Source organism: Mustela nivalis, assembly GCF_964662115.1.
Source record: "Mustela nivalis genome assembly, chromosome: 5".
Taxonomy (NCBI): Eukaryota; Metazoa; Chordata; class Mammalia; order Carnivora; family Mustelidae; genus Mustela; species Mustela nivalis.
The window spans coordinates 29266693-29286287 of NC_139024.1; the positions used below are offsets into that span (position 1 = coordinate 29266693).

Sequence of the window (19595 nt, forward strand, 5' to 3'; positions counted from 1 at the left end):
ACAACGCCTGCCAAAATGCATGGATCAAAATTTTGTCTGAATCAACACTACCTTTCCCACTGTGAATTACACAGGTTGAGGGACAATCAGAATGTGAGCTGAAGCAAAAAAACTGTAATGGTACACTGCTGTGAACATTATTAAGGAAGAAATCATAGAGGACTCTAAAACCAAATGCAAACTAATACTCTACAATGCCCTTTTAGTCAGCAGGTTAATAGACTGACATCAAAATTGGAAATGACTGATTAAGCGGTATCTGTTAACTCTTGACATTTACACTTTTGAGTTTTATACTTGATCAAACAAATTATAAATCACTAACCAGGACATAAAAAACTTTCATTACAACATTTGTTTTTTTGTTTTTTTTGTTTTTTTGTTTTTTTAACTGAATCCCCCTGCCATTCAGGAAATTAACTCAAAGGAGGCAAAGAACAGGAAGTGAGGGTGATGTAACTTTACTCAGGAGAGAAAATAGTTGGATAATCTTCACCTACTGGATTTGACAACTGAACAGCTGCAGCCAAAGGAAGAATGGAAGGTGATATATGGCAGGAGCTCAGGGAAAAGCCAGAAGGAATAACAATTCCACAGAGAAATTAGATGCAAGAGGATGTTAAAAATGCTTTAAAAGACATTTTTTAAAAATCACCAGAAGAAACAAAAAACAGTTTAAGGAATGATGAGACAGTATTCTTTCCTTGTTTGTTAAAACACAGACATTTGATAAAATTTGTAACAAAAGAAAAAAAAAAAGAAAGAAAGAAAGGAAGGAAAGAAATTCAAATTAAAACACATTCAGAATGTGTTCAACTTGATCCTTGAGCTTTTTGCTTATGAGCTAGATTTGGGGGTCTTGTGGAAAGGAATTTTATAAATTATGCATTGACTCAAATCCTACTAATGACGCCTGAGTATGTCCAAGGAACCTCAGTACAAGGCTATAAACTTGAGTAGACACCAGTGTTTCCAGAGTTTGGGGCATCAGGTGATAGTTGTTCTGCTACTTTGCATTCCAGATCCTAACTCTCTCCATTTCTCTCTTACACAGCTGTATATCCTTTACCGTCTTCTTTTTCCTTTCTCTCCATTTCAGTATGGGCCTTAAGGAAGATTTACATTTGGTTGTATTTTGAAGGAAAAATAACTGCAAATATAAGAATCATTTTATGTTAAGTGTTGAACAGAAATTCAACACATTTTATACATAGGCATTTGCACCTACTTCTGCTCCCAAGGAAACCAGTACAAAGGTTTTGCACATACCCACCATGTAAAGAATAGTGAAGCTTACTTTAATTTCATTATTCTTTGAAATTAGCTGAATCACAAGGACTATCCTTGATCAAAAGTTAACAGTGAAGTTTCAAAACAGATATCAAAAACCAGAGTAATAAGCACATCAGCTATAACTTTAGCTGGTCAGATCTGTTTTTAACTTTATGGATAATTTTGCCTCCCTTTTCTTAAATCAGAAAGAAAATGAATATTTCACAAAGAAGCTATTTGATCAAAGGATTGGCTTCTATAACAACTACCAAATGGCATGGTGGTAGAAACTTTACAGATACTATTTAATTTAATTTTCTTTATAATCTAGTAATATAAGTAATAGATCCCAAGGAACTGAGGTTTAAATCAACCCAGTAAAGAACAAACCTGAGGTCTGAACCTAAGCTTATCAAATTTCAAACATTCTATTTTTTCTACTAACCATGATAATTTATGCTAACATAAATTGCTGCTACATACAACATGCTTAAAAACATAAATTAGGCATCTATTTTAGAGATTACCTCCACCTATGTTATGATAATGGAGTAGTCTATAAAATAAAGATCACTGAGGGATACCTGAGGGGCTTAGTCAGTTAAGTGTTTGCTTTTGGCTCAGGTCATGATCCCAGGGTTCTGTGATCAAGTCCTGAGTTGGGCTCCCTACTCAGTGGATTCTCCCTACTCAGTCCGATTCTTGCTCTCCAGTGCCTTTCCCCCTGCTTATGCTCTCTCTCAAATAAATAATTAATTTTTTCAATATTGAAAAAACAACCTTCATTTTTTAATGACATGCATTAACTTTCCTGATCCAGAGGTGAGAGAGAATCAGTAAAGAAAATTCCTAATTTCCTCACCAGATGTAGGTCAGTAATGGCATGTTAACATCCACAGTTGGGTACTAGAAATAATTGGTACAATTATTCTGGAGAACATTCTGGAAATATGTGGCAAGCACAAACTGAAACACTCTAATTTTACTTGGAGAATTTACTTCATGGAAATAAAAAGACAAGTGCACATAGATTTATATACAAATATGTGCATTATAATGTAGTTTATATTTTTACAACAATACAGCAACCTAAAGGTTCCTCGAAGTTAAGTAAATTACATTATATTTATATTACTGAATATATTGTAACACTATCAAAATTATTGTCCAGAGGTATATTTATTGACATGTAAAGATGGATATCAAAATTTACATATTCACATTACTAAATAATATATTCCTATTATAATAGTTCAGCATTACATCCAGTAAAATATTTTAGAGTGCACCATCCGTGCTCCAAACTTCCTAAGAGGTAATTATTCTCAACAATGTATATCTAAAAAGATACATACACACAGATATTGTGTTTATTTTTATATAGATCTAAAAGGACACATATAGATACTGTGTTTATTTTTATTCTTTTAATCAAAAATGTGATCTACTACAATTTGCTTAAAAAAAACACAGCAAACCTTAGGAATATGCCCTTTCAAGTTAATATTAATAGACCCACCTTACTTTTAACAACTGAATAAATTTTAATTATGAACCTTCTTAAGATACACGTTGTTTCAGTATAAAACAGAATGTAGCTTATGTCCCTAGTTTTAATTTTACTGTATCTATAGCTGTCTAACTTCATAAATACTTACAGAGAGAAATAATCATAGAAAAGTTTACCTTTCTTCTTTATATTTTTATATTGTATGAAAATACTCTGTTAGGTAGAAAAGAAGTTACAATTAATATTCTTTGGCATGACATAAAAATAAATGAAGCACAGTTTTACTCATGCTTGATATCTAAATATTATGTGTTGTGCTTATAAACAACAGAGTTAATGGACCAAAGGCAAATTTGAATTTCGAATTAAAAGTAGCAGGTATTTGTTTTGAATTCTAGGTAATACTCATGTTCACCTGAGTCATTTCTAATTTCTCTGAGGTTAAACTATAAATTATCCAACTTCTCATACATAAAAACAATCAGAAGTAAGAATCAGGCCTCAATATTATCCAGGTGAGTTTAAAAACATGCCTGGTTGACACATGAGTCTTGAAGACTGCCCCTTTGGGATGTCTACAACCAGCCAGGACATCTCCTGCATCAGGGGACATAGAGAATTATTTTCTAAACACGGGCATCAAAAGGAATAAGTGATTAATCAAGCAGTATCTTAAAGCTTTTCTGCAAGCATTGTTCTGTTAATTAACATGGTGTCTGCTTCCTGCAAATGAAGCCCTGAGCTATTACATAAAATTATGGCAGTGCTCACTAAGAAGGGGGCTCATTTGGAAAGGCACTAACATGCTTGCTTTCTGTCTTGAGCACTGTTGTTAGTTAGCAGGCAGCTCAGTTCTAGAGGACGACACTCCCAGAAGTCATCTGGTTATAAAGACATGCTGTGTTTACCTAAAACACAGTTTGACAATTACATGTCATGACTAGATGTTTTCAAACATAGTGGTTTGATGTATCTTATTTATACCCAACTTTATTAAAAAAAGGAATTTGCAGTAAACATAGCAGATCTTATTCTCTCAACTGAATGTTATAGAAATCCAAAATGTGTTCGTTTATGTCAAACATGACTCTGAGGGAGGTTTAAACCATTTCAGGAACTGTTAAGGATATCATTTTGATACCCTCAATGATATCAAATTGCCAGCCACAAGAGTTAGGAAAAAATACTCATGAGTGATTATTAGAAATATGAAATTAATGACATGGCTATTTCACTTTTTAAAAACATCTGTTAAATATTAAGGTTGATTTTCTCAGTTTTTAAAAGCAAGTGTCCAAATTATGAACAACTATATAAGAATAAGTGGAATAAATACAGAGTATATCAGGCAAATATTGATCTAATGACGACTGTGTGTTTATCACTTTCTTAAACAAACAATCTCTTCACGCTGAAAGTATTTTAAATGGATATTTGGCTCATTATTCTAATCAATGCACCTTGCAAAACAAAGGTAACTTCAAATGTTGTTTTAATCAAGAAATGTTTAATTTAAATTTTGATAGGATTAAATTTCTATACATTTTAGGATTTAGACTATTTATGATGCAAAAAGAAAGAATTGCATAAAAATGACTCATAGCATTTTCCTGAGAAACTAAATTTCAGTAGATGCATAGGAAAATCCAAATTTGCCAGGTTCTTCATTTTCAAGAAAAGGGCCATTTAATTATATCCACCCAAAACAACTTCATTTAAAGGTAGTGTCTGCCATTTCTATAGGTTTTCTTTTTTTTTTTTTTTTTTTTTTTTTTTTTTTCTATAGGTTTTCAAGAATAGGTTACGAGTTGAGTTTCTGCTTCGTGGAGAGAGAGAAACTAATTTCATAAAAAAACACTTCCTGAAGGACAAAATATCCTTTTTTGTTTTCTTGTGCCCTTTCCAAGTAGCAATATCCAATTTCTGCCTCTGTGTTAGAATGATTAACTTCAAGACTAACCCAGGTAGCTCTTGCAAAAGAGGGAGTAAATGTACCCTCTAAAACTGAAATGCAACTGGATCATTTCACTGTTCTTCCTAGAAAAAAATACCAATGATGAAAAAGCCAATTTGATGTGCCCAACTGCTGTCAGCATTTGTATTTAGATAAGACTACATTAACATATATATAACATCATTTAGATTCAGAAAGAAATCCGAGATAGACACAAATAAATGGCACACATACAATCCCTAATGAGGCGCCCCATGCTAGGCACTGTGCTAATGTTAGAGACAAAAATAGAAGCAAGATGGGGGCGCCTGGGTGGCTCAGTTGTTAAGCTGCTGCCTGAGGCTCAGGTCATGATCAGGTCAGGTCAGGGTCCTGGGATCAAGCCCCAATCCAGCTCCCTGCTCAGTGGGAAGCCTGCTTCTCCCTCTCCCACTCCCCCTGCTTATGTTCCCTCTCTCGTTGTGTCTCTCTCTTTAAAAAAAATCTTAAAATTGAAATGGGGGGACAGCTATAGCAGCACATACAAGAAACCCTAATTTACATTGGGTGACTCAGAGAAGGCTTTCAGAAGAAAGTGATATTGACATAAGGAGGTGTAAGAGTCAGATGAAGAGGGAAAAGATGTATGATGGCTCAAATGAGAGACAACAAGACAGTCTTGAGGAACCGGAGGAAGATTCCCTATGGTTGAAGCATCATGAGGATGGGGGGTTTTTGGTGGTGAGGAAGAGATGGGGTTACTGGCAAAAATCAGAAAATAGAGGATTTTGTCAGCCATGCTCACAAATCTAGATTTTATCTGTAGGCTACGGGAAGCCATTAAAGTGCTTTGAGGAGAGACACATGATCAGATCTACTTTCAGACAGGACTACTCTTGTGTCCTTTGGTGTAAAACTTTGGTGCAAAACTAGAGACAAGGGAGTACAGTTGTTCAGATGAGCATATTAAGAACAAGGAGAAGAAGAAAAAATGGGTGAATTCAGGAAATATTTATGAGTAGACTTGTTCCTTGATTTGGGGGGAGATGAAGGGAGTGGTGACAAACAGAAAGGAGGCTGTAGTAATTCAGGTTTATTATTGTTTGGGCTAATGAGAAGATGGTCATGATATTCATGGAGATAAAATAATGTACATCAATGTTATCAATAATATGTCTCCAACTTTATTCTCCTACTTTTCTTCAGAGCACTTATCACATTCAAGGGATTATTATCTTTCCCCTCCTTTAGAGCATAATCTCCAGGTGTATAGAGACTTTTCCAATTGCTGTATCCCCATCAGACAAGAGGTTCCAGGAAGGAAGTTGATGATAGGTTTGAGTTGTCTCTGAAACTTGCAAGTAGAAGTGTCTGGTAGATGGGGCTGAATGTATAACTTCATGTCTTAGGAGACAGGAGTGGGCCAGGGATGTTAAGTTGGAAATTATCAGGTCAGGGGGAAGGCCTAAAGCAGAGGAGCAAATGGTACCCAGGAGTAAAGGTAGAATGAGAAGAGGGTCAACACATAAGGACTGACAGGACGAGGACCACAAAGCAGGGGACCCTGAATACAGAGAACCAGGAGATGATGGTGTCAAAGAAACCAAGGCATAGGAATTAATTTTTTTTTTTAATTTTATGAATTTGTGTTGACCTTCCTTAAAGGCAAATGTTTAACTGCCTCACTGTCAAGTCAGACAAAAAATCTGTGACTTTTTGCTCTTCAACTTACTTAACTGTGCAAATGATAGTTCTACGTAAATATTAGCAGCCGTCAGGACTGGTTATATCATTTGCAGGGCCTAGTGGAAAAGAAAAACACGTGGATATCCAAATATTAAGAATTTCAGGATGGCAACAACATAGCATTAAAACGAACATGGGTCCTTTCTAAGCCTGGGATCCTATGTTACTGCACAAATCCAAGTGGGACTGGGATCCAAGTTACTGGATCCAAGTTGTTGCCTATGAAGGCAGTCCTCCATATAACATTCAGGTTCATTCATGTTTAAATCAGTTAAGGGGGATAGATCAACCAGGTTTGAATCTGTTAACATGTTAATATCTGTTAATATGGCTCCCTCAAAAGGGAATTGATTTGAGGAGAAAAGACCTATGCTGAATAAACTGAACATGATTAAAAGATGGTAACTTCCTTATACTGAGGGAGGGAAAGCGGGAACGGAATGTTTATCTTCTGGGATACATAGCATTTATAATATATCCACAATGCCAGGTAATTTGAGTTGTTTAGTCAGATAACTGGCAGTGAGCAAATAACGGACAGTGACTAAGTCAGGCCAATATTCCATTTCTAGAAACCTCCAACTTAGAGTCATTTTTCAGGATCAAGCGAATTAGAACAATTACACCGGCCCAGAGCTCTGGCGCCGGGGGAATCATTCAGTTGTTAAAAACAAATCCTGCAACTCCAGTGTTCTTACCACACTGTCACTGAATCGAAGCAGTAGGGAGAGCCCCTTTGATTTTCTGCCAAGACCCTCGATCTGTACATTGTCCTTTTGTCATTACTTGTTCCTCTGGAGGATGGCCTCCATGTTCTTTGGAACATTATTTCATTTGTACATGAGTGTCTCCAAGGAATACCCAGCATGGTTTGTCCTGACGCTGCAGCTTCGTGCAGACAGCCCTGGGATCGGCACCTGCAGTTGACATGGGCCGGTCTGACTCTAGGAGATGCAGAGTTAAAAGCAAGCCCTTCATGTCTGATGATTCAGTCATAACGAAGTTTCGCAGCCACATGATTACCCAAATAAGAAAAGCAGAATGTATTGAAAACATTATACTTTGATGGTGACTTTGGTTTGCTTCTGGATTAACCTCATGGGTATCTGAAACTGACCCGTATGACATATCTACTTTAAAGCTGAATATTAACTGGACAAGAAAGTGCAATTAGCATCTTGAATTTGGACAAACTTCAAATCCTGTCAAGCCATGTACCTAATGACACCATTTTAGACTAAGTCATTTATCAAACTAGACTAGGGAAAGCCGCCCCTGTCACCCAGAATACCCAGATTCTGAGGCAAATGTGAACCCAAGTCATCCCCTCTAATTCTGAGGAAGATTAGGAGGTACCTAATTAAAACAGGAAATGGGGACATTATGGGAAGATGTGATTAAGTAAAACCTTTGCATCTGGTTTTGTTAAAAATATAACCCTGAAATATCCTGTCCATAAAAGCTTTTACTATGAAGATGAGGAAAGGCAAAAGCTTAAGGTCATATTCTAGTGAATGATTTTCTAAGGTATAAGTTTGCTGCCACAATATGGAGTTTTGCTGTAGTCAGGAAAGGAATATCACAGAATGAGAGGGAAAAAGAAGCCCAACCAATAGGAGTAGAGCATGTGGGCTATCAGGAACCCTCTGGAAAAAATGTGGGGACCACAATTAACACAATTTTGTTTCCTATCCTATTTTCTAATGGGCCCGTTATATTTGTCTTGAGGGTACCTATTTTAACTTAAATTGCTACTTTAAAAAAAAAAAAGAAAAAAGAATGGTAGATAAAACCACAAGAGTCTGACAGATGTTAAGTGCTCCTGCTTCCCTTTATTTTTTCTTCTATAAGTGATCACTACAAGATGTAACCAAAAGACTGTCCAACAATTGATACTATTTCTTTTTATGGCCATGGAATACAACAATGTTGGCCCTGGAGACAACTTCTGTGTGCAGATATGTTTTAAAGAGTAATGTGTGATCTGCACCCCTCTCCTGACTGCCCTCCGCGATCTCTCTAACTGAAGTCAAAAGAGGACACTAAATATGTGCATTCTTGGGAACATTTGATTGGCTTTGGGCAGTTCCTTCAGATGCACTACTTAAGTTATCACTGAGACTTTCCTTGTCAATCAACTAACACCTCATACTTGATTCTCATTATTGTTTGACATGTATTAAGTATCTCATGTGGGACAAATATTGTACCGATAATGTAAAACATGATTGTCAATCAAGAGATAAAAAATTAATTTTGTCTGTGTTAACTTTCTCAAAAATTGCACTTCCTAAGGAAAAATCTCAAAATGATACAAAGCACCGCCATAATTTGTGTTAACCTTGTTACATTTATTTTAATTCTAACATTTCACTTGTGTAATTAAGTATAGGTAAATTCATATTCAGGTAGCTTACTTTCACAGGTGTATCATCAACTCAAGAATGTTAAACAATTTAAAATATGTTTTTGTTTTAAAGTAAATTGCTGTGGTTATCTAGCTAGTGATCACAGAAAGACAAATCTTTTTCTAATAAAGTGATTATCGGAATTGCTCAAGAGGTTTGAATAATTACAAATACAATTATAACTCAATTAAAATGATTTAAATCCTCAAAAACTAATGATTTTAAATGTTGCTATTTAATATGGAGCAAAGAGCCTTAATAATGTTTTTATAAGTTGAATTCAAATGACCAGGACAAAATCTATTCTGCACTTAAACACCACATGTCCTCTGGTAAATCATAACCTCTCCAAACCCCATTTTTTTTAGCTATAAAACAGGGGCAATGATACCTGCCCTACTTACTGCACTACGGTGTAATGAGGCTCAAATGAAACAATGTGTGCAAAAACACAGTTAAATCTTTACACAGTCATTAGCTGCTATTTTTGTTATGCAAATCAGGAGACATCCAGCATTGGGAAAGCTTCTTTTAATCAGAAAAAGTTTTTTCAACTCCCCAAAACGAAAAAAAAAAAAAGTAGCAATTTTAGATGCTATATAGGAGGAGATCTTCTAATTATAACTTATTATATTTTTAATAGCATGTTTAAACTACTTAATACTTCTTTAAATAATATGAAAGGTAGGGGAAAACAAAACAAGCTTTAAAAATACAGTATTGTCAATTTCTAGCAAAGCTTTAATAGACTTGATCATTATAGGCGCAGAGAATATGCCTAAGAATTTTTTAATATGCTACTTGATATGCAAAAATGATACTATGCGAAAATGCGATGTTGTCAGGCATCATTTAGTTTGGGGGCACTGTAAATGGATTTTTAAAAAAAGGAAAATTAAGCAATTCTCCTTGAATACAAAATACTTTAACTTGCAGTTTAAAATATTTCAGCCATAGTCTCATAAGATTTCAGTAGGGCAGTTTTACGCTTTTGAAATTAAACAAATAAAGTTAAACAAAAGCTTTGTTTTTTTCCAACTTATTTATTTTGTTTGGAAAAAGCCTTCCTATGCAAGCCAATTATTTCCAAACAATGAATTAAGAAGAAATAGCTCAAAAAAAGGAGAATGATTTCCCTACTTTATCAGGTAATAAAATCTATTAGCCCTGAAATCATTTCACTTAATTCTCACTTGCTTTCATATCCCATACTCCATTTTGCTGAGTGAAATTTAATAAATCTCTCAGTCCAGGATTAAATTTTACTGTTTTATGAACTGTTAAATTGCATTGTATGCTTATTAAAGCTGGTGTTCTCTCACTTCTAGACACATTCTCATCTCTACCCTGGGGCACAATTAAACAAACAGCAGAGATTTTGTTTCCACCACTGGAGTGTCTTCCAACAGGGAGCAATACATGAACAACAGCAAGTCATTTAACTATAAACAATGTGCACCTAATAATCTGTGTATGTCGTATACTATCCTCTTTAAAATATGGTGCATGTAGTTCATAAAATGAATAATAATACCCACATCACAGGCTCTGACTTAGTTAAAACACTATAGTTATTGAAATGCATTGTAATATATTAAAATACTTTTACATCACTTAAACTTTCATGTAACCTACTGTGGTTTAATTACTTTTTCAAACTCATACAATGTGTTTGGCTTTTAATGCCAGGAATGAAGCTTACATTTTTAATTCAGAGGCCAATTATAAAGGAAATTCTATGAAAGATACAGAATTGAGTAAGAGACAGAACTTTTAAAGGAAATGCATTTGAAAAAGAAAGTGCATGAAAATATTATTTTCCATCTGCAGACCATTTGAGTAGACTTTCCAGCCTGTACCCAGAAGTATTATAATTCTGTTAGAGCAAGGTCTCCACAACAGATGCCTTGCCTTATAAGAAAGGGTTCTTGGGAAGTAAGGTTGTGAGACAGGAGGGAAGACAGGCTTCATTGTTTAAATCTCGGGTTTTGTGTCTTAGGCAAGCTGCTCATGCCTTCTGAACCTCAGATGAGCTGACCCATGAAATAAAACTGACAATTGTGTTTTCCTCTACGTGGATGAGGGGAAATAATCGAAATTCACTCCCCATTTGAAAATTTAAATGAATAACGCATGTAGTATGCTTCACTGAACCATCCACTCAAGAAAAGTTAGCTATAATTACTGTCATTATGTGTAATAGAAGAATTGTTTGATTTTTATTTAATGTTTATATTTTAATAATTCTACATTTTCCTGACTGTATATACTTACTATATTATATGTTCAAGGAAGAACTTCTTTATTTCTCCCATAACACATTAAATACTATATATTCATTGACTTAACCAGAAAATAGTGGCCTAAGCCTCAGTTCCCCAGTTTAAAAATATATTTCTTTTGATCGGTAATATAACATATGTTGATTCAATGTCCACAAAAGCATGAAAACTCAACTTGATATCAATAACCGAACAAATGTTTTCTATTTTCCTTCCCTGTCAACCCTCTATGTCTCATCAGCTATTTGAGGCAATTTTGTTGGAAACTTGAACTTCAGCCACTGGAGTTCTTAGCAAGTAATTATTTACAAGATTTGGTAAGATCAAAATTCAATGTGCATATAAACATTATATTACATTATATGTAAATATATATTATATATTACATTAATTTTATACATTATAGAGTAATTCTATATATCAGAGACATCTTTGCCTTTAAGAAACTTCCATTTTGTTTAAGAATTATAAGAATTAATTATTAGTGAGTGCAATAGCAAAAAAGTAATGTCAATTGCTTGGCTAAGCTTCATGAAAATCAGATAAACTCATGAATAGTGACTGTCACACAAGTCCACTCTGTATTTTAAATTAATGCTATGACCAAGACTTCTTGCCTTACAAACTCTAGTACTCTGGTATTTTCAATTAACTTAGAATTGAAAAGAAAGACAACTCTTAAAATTCAAACGGCCAACTAAAGAAATTGTTTTCCAAGAGGTCTGAGTATTTACTTTCATACCAAGCCCTCCTAAACCTGTCCTTTGTCAAGAGTCTGTAACAACCTTCCAAATAAGGATTAGAGCAGCCTCTGAGATTTATGACTGGCATGAAGCCTTTGCTTAGGTGAGAACATATCTTTTAAGCAGTACTGAATAAAATGTTTAAATTTTATAAATGTAGTTATTTTTAAATGTACATTACCGTGGGAAAAGGAAATGTATTTTCCTGAGAAAGATTATCATCCATGTTTCTCTTAGAACAGTGGTGGGAAGGCCATATAGCAATCTTAGCTCTCCCATGATTCTTATTGCTCTTTTTTGTTCCTGCCTGTGTTTGGTCTTGACTCTAATTTGTTTTCTAAATATCCCAGTGCCTCCCTCCATTTAATTAATTTCCTAACTACTCCCTTGGGGAAACTTACCTCTTCTGCTAGTCTTGTCTAAACAGTGCAGCAGTGGTACTAACAAGGAATGGCATCGCAGTGGCCTCAGATGTTATTAAGGAACACAATACCTGGAGGGAGGGAGCTTTACATCTCCTATAAAAGTCTTCTAGTATAAAACCTTTCAAATAAAGTGCCTACAGGTCCTCTCTTAACAGAAAGTATTCCATATAAACATTTTCCCCCAAGTGTTAAAACCTTTGTGTTCAACAACTAATTGAAAAAACACAATTTCATTATAATAATGTTTCATAAATTGCTTTCCTAGGGTGAAATGCACTATATAAATCAGTTTTGCCAATAAACTGGATATACTTATAGGTATAAGAAAATATTTCACAATATTTAGCTGTTATTTTGTCGTATTTTATTAATGTTATTCTAGTGTTATCTCTGCTACTACTCTGCTCCAAATGACTGAAAACGTACCATACTCACTGGGTAGATAATATTTTTGAATTAGGTTTTTATTAGTGAGCAGAGTGATTTCTGATATATCTGTCAAGCGAGGGCAGATAACACACTGGTTTATCTGGAAGATAGGATTAATTTCTTCTCATCATGTCTCTGTGGAGAAAACCTTCCTGAACACTCTCTAGTGTCTACACGAGTTAGAAGAGATTTCGGATTCATATAGTGTTAGGAACAATTTCAGACATGATTTATGCCAACCCTGTTGTGAGGCGCAGAAAGTTTAAATGACAAGTTGCCCCTTGTTTCTGGTATCAATTTGCTAGAATCTATTCTCCACACATTCAAGCCTGAGTGAATCTTAAAACTCTTCAGAAGTTCCTCATCACTAACAGGCTCAAGTCCATATTCTTCCATGTGGCTTAGGAGGCAATTCACAGTCTCACCTCTCTTCATCTGGCCATTTTCATGTTGTACTGCCCCATCCACTTGACTTCTATGATGCAGCCATAGTGAACAATGTTTCACTTCCTCACAGGACCTATATTTTCTGACCTCTGAGCTTCTGCATATGCTGTTCCTGCTACATGGATCTCTCATTCTTTCTCCCTACAGTCTGATTCCTAGGTAGCACAGCCCTCACCTCCCTGACCACTCAGAATATGGAATAGGAGCCTCTGCTATGTGTTCACCAGGCACCCTGTCTTTCCTTTTCACAGCACTCATCACACTACATAGCGATTAATCACATATGTGTCTGTCTCCTTCGTGAGAACTTAAGTGCTCTAAGGAGAAGGGTGATGGCTTCTTTGATTAATTTTATATCATGAATTATGGAATGAGGAGTAATAATAGAAGAAAATACCCAACTCAGCTCACATAATTTTCAATAATATTCGATAGCCTCAATTTATGAAAGCAAACATATTAATTGAAAGTTAAAAAGGTACCATGCAGAACATTCTTAAAAATTAATAAAAATTTAATTATTAAATTACTCTATCCAATAACATAGGGCTATTTTTCAATTGATTTTATTGTTCTAATATTTTAATATATTCTATATTATCAATATTCTATATCACTTCACACAGCAGAAACTCCCAGTAATACTCAATATCTAAGGAAGCTATCAACTATCATGCAGTAGAAAGATAAGCCACAAATGTTCAATAGAGTTCTGGTCCCTCTCTTTCTTTCTTTCTGTCATATAAATACAAAACTAACTGATAAGTAATTATTAATGGTCAAAGTCTTCTAAAAGCAAATACATAGAAAGAAAATAAGTATTATAAAGTATTATATCTGAAAACAATTATTAATCTTTTATGGGTGGATTCATAATTATATACCAAGGTCAATTTCCCCAAAGACTTTAGACCATCATAAAAGCAATCAAACATTAAGTGCCTTCTGATAGGAGAACACAATACCATCTAAAAAGCAGTTTTGCTTTTGAGGCATTTTATTATAAAAAGCTAACACTCATATACATAAACTAACAAGAACTTAAGATTCATCACACATTTACTTCATTTTTTAGCTTGACCTTCTAGTAAATCTTTAGCTTCATTGATTTTGGCTGCTATATAAGGAGATCCTCCCTTGTCTGGGTGATTTAAAAGCATAATTCGTCGATGAGCATCTCTTATTTTTCCTTTATTGGCAGTAGGACTTATGCCTAGTATTAATGCTGCTTCCCGTTTTGTCATTTTGGGTTCAAACCCACCTCTATAATAGCCACCACTGAAGGCAGATTTTGGTAAACTCTGAAAAACTTGTTTTACTTGAGGCTCCATGTGTTTCATGGCTTGCAAAACGTAACAGCCTGCAAATCCTGCAGCAGCAATGGTCAGTCCAACTGCTACCACTGTACTTGCCATGGCTCTGGCTTGGCTCCCCGGCCTCCACCGAGAGTGCGGTTCATCCCAGCCCCAAGTAAATAAGTAAAACCTATAGGTATTAAGTCTAGAACCAACCACCAATTTACAGAAAATACAGAGGTCAGAGGAACATACTGAAGAGTACCATGGGGATTCAGTCAGCAAAATCCAGACAGTGGAATAACGTCAGCCTATTGTAATGAGCAGATTGTATTTGGATCCCAATTTTTAAAAAAACAACAATAAAGAAAAAAAAAAGAAATCTATGAGATGACTGAAATTAAAACACTGCATATATGATGATAAATAATTATTAATGTTAGGTACTCTACTGTTATTTATGTTATATTTTTTTAAAAGTCACTTCTTAGTGATACATAATGTAATATTTAGGAATAAAATGATATGATATCTTGGATTTACTATGATATTACATGGAGAGGAAAACAAGAGACAATAGAAATAAAATGAAATGGCACGGTGAGCTGATAATTTTTGAAGATGGGTAGAATACAGAAGGGTTTGCTATGAATATTGTTTTCTTTTATAGCTATTTAAAGTTTATCATAATAAAAAAACTAAAAATGAAAAATAAAAGAACAAAAGATGTTTATGACATTAGAGATTTACAGTTAGTAATGGTAGAAGAGAATCTCAGTGTTTTGCTTCCCAACCCAATACCTTTTTCCCTGTACCACAACAGTCCATCATGTTCAGAGAACCTGACATTAAATGACAGTATCCTTTCAGAGGAATAGTCTTGAATCAGTGGCCCTGTTTAGTTTAGAAAAGACATGAAAAGTGAAAAAATAGCCAGCAGGCCTGTGTGAAAAAAAACATGGAGAGTCTACCATTCTTCCACTGATCCTATGTCCGGCAGCAACTAATCCACAAGCCTTGACCCAATTATATGCAGTTGCAATACTTCTCTCCCTCTGACCATTCAGCTGCTAAGCGTCCAAAAGCAAGAAGCTTGGAACTACAGGAAAATAATTGCATCATTCTTCGTGAATGCTTTTTCTTGCCATAGCATCAAGACATTGATGAATCTTGTAACTATAACTGGTGCTATAGATATGTGCAATAGCATTGAAACTTTGGGTGTCATTAATCAGCACCCATGGAAGAAATACTGGTCATGCTATCGAGAGCAGAAAGGAATCTGCTACAAGTCTTGATATTTTTATTTCTATCCAATTTCCAATGGATATGATTGAGTAGTTTTCAAACACATTTATTTGAGCTTCTGTGAGCAGGGTAAAAAAAGAAAGTATTATGTATACATCACAAAATCTGGCTTTCAGGAGAAGGAAAGTAGTATTTATTGTGATTACTGAATATGGGTTTTGGATTTCCGGAAACTTATGTTCAAATCCTGGCCCTGTCACTTACCTACTGTGTGAAACTAGCCAACTTATTCTCTCCAAGCCTAAGAATATACAGCTGCAAAATGGCAAAACTCATAGCTCAACCAGGAAATTATGAGTTGAATGAGGCCACTTTTGATACAATATTTATCATAAAACCTGGCATACATAACTATCCAATAAGTAATTGTCTTGTCTTGCTCTTGCTATTGCTCCAGAAAGAAACCCAGAAGTAAATACACATTGAACAATTGCTTTCATTTGTCTTGCTTTTTCACCATGAAAGGAAAACCATTTTTCTTTACATAGATCATAGATATAAGATGCCTATATATATGAAACCAGTCCAATTTTTAAGCCTCCTTGATAGACAACTGTGAACAAATATTATCATTCTCAGTTGAAGGGAAGCCACACCTGAGGGGGCTTCACTATCAGACAGGTTATAGGTCGGGCTCTGGAGCTAACTTCTCAGAGATTCTGCTTTGAAATCTGTTTAGCAGAAATAATACTTCTTTTGTGATATGTAAATTTATAAACTTAGCCTTTCTTATCTAGCCACTTGGTAAGCATTGGTCCCTTTTTGCTCTCATTCAGGTTCTTCAAAATAAAGTGCGAAAAGCAAAATGGTCAGATTTAAATTAGGTCAATGGTTCTTTTTAAGCACTTATTGCAAATATAACAATTATTTTTAGACTAAATTTCGGAGTTTTTCGAAGTCATCCTCCTCTTCTTAGATCAATAAAAAATTAAAATTTTCAAAACTCGCATGTACATTTTATTATATACATAACATTCTAATGAATTAGAACATAATTCATAGCTAAATATACATACATTTAAGCCATAGTCTATCAAAATACAGGAGATGACTATCCTGGAAAATAGTGTCAGGTTCTTTTTTTAAGCAACTACTAGGTACCAAGTATAGTAATATATCCTGGTGGGACATACTTCAATAATCCTGCCCTAGCTGAACTCACAGTCTGGTGATATGGGAGAAATTTATATAAATATTTATAATGTAAATAATGTATTAAAACTATTTAGTATGCATTATATATATTAAAATGTATTAAAACTATTTAAAACCATTATTATTTTAAAAGCATTTGAAATTATAGAAACCATTTTTGATTTACAAAAATGGCAATTTCATATGGTTTAATGAATATATTTAATGTCCTTCTTAAAGTCTTTAGTTGTACTAGAGCTCCCTTACATTAATTTGTCCTTTAATTGAACAAGGATGATTAGCTCCCAGAATACAAATTTTATCACCACTAAATAATTTTTATTCAATTATCTGCTTTGTGTATTCTATGACATTCACTAATAGATAATACATTTTGGTCTACTTTATTTCTAACAACTCTTAGAATAAGAAATAGTTAACTCCAAAGTATCCATTTATTTTGCCCGAATGAATATTTTTCATTTATAAGCTTTCCATTTCTACATCATGCTATAACTTACATTAATTCAAGAAGGATTTGTCCCTGGTTCTATTTGGTAGGTACTATGGTAACATCATTTTGTTTATTTTTGCCTAAAATATGAACATTTTCAGGAGAAATTCTAGCAATTGCAATGCCAGATCCCCTTGGCTGGTGTCTCCTTCTGACTTGGCAGTATCTGCGATCCTCCTGCAGAGACTCTGGCTGTGGTCTCTACAGCACATGGCCTGCCAGTCACAGAACAAAGTAAGATATAATTGTTGTTTAATAATATCCAAAGATAAATTCTGTATTGCAGTTTTCTCTCTTAAATGCACTAGAAATGGTCTTTCTCTCTACTTTCAACTGAATCTAATTAGCATTTAGATATAATTTAAGCAACCCAAATAATAGTGAATGATATGTCTACCAATATTAATGTCTATATTGTTATTACAAAACAGTATTTTTCATCTTTGAATTTTTTTTTAAATATATTATTATTGGCTCAATGAATTAAGATATCCATATGTATATGAATTCACAGAAGCACAGACATTCCAAAAGATCAGGGTCATGGGATCGAGTCCCGCATCGGGCTCTCTGTTCGGCGGGGAGCCTGCTTCCTCCTCTCTCTCTGCCTGCCTCTCTGCCTACTTGTGATTTCTGTCTGTCAAATAAATAAATAATCTTAAAAAAAAAAAAAAAAAAAGAAAGAAACCAAAAGTTAATGACTTGGAAGTAACTGTCTACTTTTCAAGAAAGAATGAAGGCCATCTAATTGGATAAAACCTATCATTCACCAAGAAGGAAGAATGAATTTTATGTAAACTTGATATGGCCAAATAGGAAGTGCAGTGTCTTTCTGGAATATACATCAGGGACATAATGGGGAAAAAAAAAAAAAAAACCCACACAAGGACTATCTATCACACATGCTAACAACTACTCATGCCTGATAGTTTATGCAGATTTGAATCATGCCATTGTGATAAACATACGAACAGTTTCTATGAAGCTATGATGTCCTCGGCAGGAAACTAAAGGTCTCCCAGGACCCAGATGCTCTTTTAAACTCTTTCTCTGATGTACTACGTAATTTAGGAAAGGAACAAATGCAAAGCTACTAGTTACATAAGTGGCAGCAAATTCATAGTTTAAGATACCAAAATAGGTGGGCATTGGCTAAGTATGCAATACATTTTCATATGAAAGAATATTAACTCTATCATGATCTGCTGATCTAATTCAGAGTATTTTAAAGTAAAATTTATGGAGAGAAAATATACATAAAATATTAACACAGCTTATAAAAGTTATATTAGATAAGATAGAAAGAAAAACATTGGGAAATTTCCCAAGGTATTCACAGAAGAACATCACTGTATATAAAAAATATCTTAGTCCTGGGGCACCTCAGTGGCTCAGGTGGTTAAGCATCTGCCTCCTGGTCATCTCATGATCTCCAGGTCCTGGGATGGAACCCCATGTAGGACTCTCTGCTCAGAGGAGGTCTGCTTTTCCCTCGCGCTCTGCCTCTCCCCCTGCTTGTACTCTCTCTGTCTCTCTCTCTCAAATGAATAAATAGAATCTTAAAAACAACAATAACAACTGTGTCCTCAGATGACTACATATGAATAGCCAGAGGATTACAATAAAAAGGATATGTGTGTGCATGTCCATTCACTTGAGTGCATGTGTATTTGCCAAGGGAAATTGAGAGATTCAATATTAGAATGCAGCAGTGCAAGTGCATAGTTTAACTGAAGAAACAAGTCTGTTAGAAGGAAGGATAGCATAATGAAATCTATTTTACCTGCTGAGCTAGAACTCTGAAGGTGGTTGGACGGTGACAATAAAAAGACAGGATTGTAAGTGGAGCCATTCGTGAGGATAATATGGATAATACACAGGCATATGATTGAAATGGATGATTATTCCATGTTCACATACAAAAACGCTAGAATGATGAGTTATACAAATGATAGGAAGGAGGGAGGAAAAAGAGTACTCAACTCTCCTTGGAGTGTTATTCAACTAAAGAAGTCATTTCTTTGCTTGCCTTGCTGGCTGGCAGTTTAATGCCTCAGATGCTAGAGGAAGCAGTACAATGACTTTGAATCCATAAGAAGAAACGGGTGGCCAAGTTGGAACGATGGAACTCCAAATGACTTGCCACCAA

General features: G+C 34.7%; 1 protein-coding gene and 1 pseudogene across 4 annotated transcripts in view; both read right to left on the bottom strand.

Moving 5' to 3' along the window:
* GRIK2 (glutamate ionotropic receptor kainate type subunit 2) overlaps positions 1-19595 on the bottom strand; it is a 652846-nt gene that overhangs the window by 277380 nt on the left and 355871 nt on the right. The gene's annotated exons all lie outside the window — the stretch shown is intronic.
* Positions 14237-14660, bottom strand: LOC309865118 (mitochondrial import inner membrane translocase subunit TIM14 pseudogene; annotated as a pseudogene). The gene has a single exon. The product of its transcript is annotated as a mitochondrial import inner membrane translocase subunit TIM14 pseudogene (transcript).